Source organism: Phocoena sinus, chromosome 14, assembly GCF_008692025.1.
Source record: "Phocoena sinus isolate mPhoSin1 chromosome 14, mPhoSin1.pri, whole genome shotgun sequence".
Taxonomy (NCBI): Eukaryota; Metazoa; Chordata; class Mammalia; order Artiodactyla; family Phocoenidae; genus Phocoena; species Phocoena sinus.
Window position 1 is genome coordinate 65,382,500 of NC_045776.1, and position 3,073 is coordinate 65,385,572.

The window sequence follows — 3,073 nt, forward strand, 5'->3', positions numbered from 1 at the left end:
ATAAACAAACCTGATTTTAAATTTTGGCAAAGGACCTAAATAGACATTTATTCTAAAGAAGACATACAGATTACAACCAGGTATATAATGATGCTCAGCATCACTAATCATCAGGGAAAAGAAAATCAAAACCACAATGAGATATCAACTTACACCTGTTGGGCTGGCTGAATCTAAAGTTGGTATGCAGGCAAAAGACACAGAATAGCCAACACAGTGTTAAAAGTGAAAAACAAAGTTAGAGGACTGACACTATCCAACTTCAAGATTTATTATAAAGCTAATTATAAAGTAATTATAAAGTAATTTGATTATAAAGTAATCAAAACAGCATGATATTGGCAAAAGAATAGACAAATAGATCAATGGAATGGAATAGAGCGCCCAGAAATAGACCCACATAAACATAGTCAACTGGGGACTTCCCTTGTGGTCCAGTGGGTAAGACTCTGCATTCCCAATGCAGGGGGCCCTGAGTTCAATCCCTGATTGGGGAACTAGATCCTGCATGTTGCAATGCAACTAAAATCCTGCATGCCACAACTAAGACCTGGAGCAGCCAAAATAAATAAATAAATATTTTTTTTAAAAAAACATAGTCAACTGATCTTTGACAAAGGAGCAAAGGCAATACTATAGAGAAAGACAGTCTTTTCAACAAATGGTACTGGAAAACTGGACACATATACAAAAAAAATTAATCTAGACACAAAACTTACACCCTTCACAAAAATTAACTCAAAATGGATAATAGAACTAAATAAATGTAAAATGCAGAACAATAAAACTCCTAGAAGGCAACACAGGAAAGAACCTAGGTAACCTTCAGTATTGTGATGACTTTTTAGATACAACAATACAGGTACAATCCATGGAAGAAATAATTGATAAGCTGGACTTCATTAAAATTAAAAACTTTTTCTCTGAGAAAGACACTGTCAAGAGAATGAGGAGACAAGCCACAGACTAGGAGAAAATATCTGCAAAAGACACATCTGATGAAGGGCTGTTATCTGAAATATGCAAAGAACTCATAAAACTCAACAGTAAGAAAATGAAAAACTCAATTTAAAATAAGCCAAAGACATAAACAGGCACCTCACCAAGGAAAATGTACAGATGGAAAATAGCATATGAAAAGATGTCTAACATTATATGTCATAAGGGAATTGCACATTTTTTTAAATGGTGCTGAAAAAAAAAGAATGCAGGGTGTCAGCCCCACCCCAGACCCGTTGGATCAGAAGCCCACGCACCACAAAGAAATATCCTGCATGCCTCAACAAAGATCCTACATGCCGCAACTAAGACTGGACCCAGCCAAAAATAATAATAATAAATAAGAAGCTGCATTAACAAATCCCTGGTGACATGGTCACCTGAAGGTCTGGGAAGCACTGAGTTAGAGGAAGGCACAGTTGGGACACTGGCACTGCTCCCTGCTCATTAGACTAATAAAAGTTACTTCTACTTGACTAAAATAATTAAATTTAATTAAAATTTAAAGTAATAAAACAAATGGTGCTGGGAAAATTAGACATCCTTACACACACACAAAAATGAAGTTCAATCTGAACCTCACATCTTATATAAAAATTAACTATCATAGATGTAATTGTAAAATGTAAAACTACAAAACTTTAAAACATAGGAGAAAGTCTTCAAGATCTAGAGCTAGGCAAAGAGTTCTTATATTTGACACTTAAAGCACAATACCAAGTGTTGGAGAGGATATAGAACAATTGGAACTCTCATATATTGCTTATGGGAATGTAAAATGGTACAGCCACGCTGGAAAACAATTTGTCATTTTCTTATAAAGTTAAACATATAATTAACATGTGCCCCAGCAAACCCATTCATAGCTATTTACTCAAATAAAATGCAAACCTACGTTCACACAAAAAGCGGTACATGCCAAAAATTGGAAACGATGTCCCTCAACTGGGGAACGGATAAACAAATAATACTATAACCATAAAATGGATTATTATTCATCAGTAAAAAGTAACAATTTGCTGATTCATGCAACAACACTGATGAATCTCAAATGTATTCTGCTAAATGGAAGAAGTCAGAGTCAAAAGGCTGCATACTGTATTATTTCATTTATATACATTCTGGAAAACACAAAACTTTAGCACTGGAGAACTGATTGCCAGGGGTTAAGGGTGGCAGGGGTTACCACAAAATGACAACATGAGGGAATTTGTGGGGATGATGGAAATTTTCTGTATCTTGATTGTGCGGTAGTTACATGACTCTGCATTTGTCAAAATTCATAGAACTAAACACCAGTGAAAGATCTATGATTTCCAATAAAGTGTGAATTAATAAACTACCATTTCTTTACAGTGTAATACAGGAAAAATTCCCCAGGTGGTTCCAATATGCAATCAAGGTTAAGAACCATAGCCCAAGGCAGTGATTTTCCCACACATGTGTGTACATAGATCCCCTAGGGCTACCTTTTCTTCCCAGGCTTCTCAAGAGAAGTCCAGGCTCCCCTTCCACCCCAGTGGGTCATTAACAAAGACTCACAGAGTCATAAAAAGTGACCCACGAATGCGTCAGAATGAAAGTGGAGGTTGACTGAACTAGGAATATTTCATCTGGAGAAAAGGAGACTCAAAACACAAGGTTATTGTCTTCAGATATTTGAAGGGTGATCAGGTGGAAAAAACATAAGTTTTTGTGTTTCTAGTGGGAAGACAGGAAACAATGTGTGGAAAGGGCACAGAGCCCAATATAAGGAAGAGATTTCCAACAACCAGTTAATCTGCAAATAGAATGGGATGCTTCGTGGAAGGAGTGAACTTCTCAGCCTCAAGGACTAAACAACAGAAGTGTATTGACCACTTATCTAAGATTTCATACAGGGGATTCCAGCACTGGGTAAAAGATTAGAATCAATGGCCTCTTAGTTCTAGATCAATTCTAAAATTCATGAATTCCCAAGCACTGCACAGTGGAAGCTGAATTCCCCTAAACTCTTTAGCTGAGTAAAATTTGAGAGATACTATAAGGTCCTACCTGCCCCAAATCTCTCCTCTACCTGAAATTCCCTTTTACT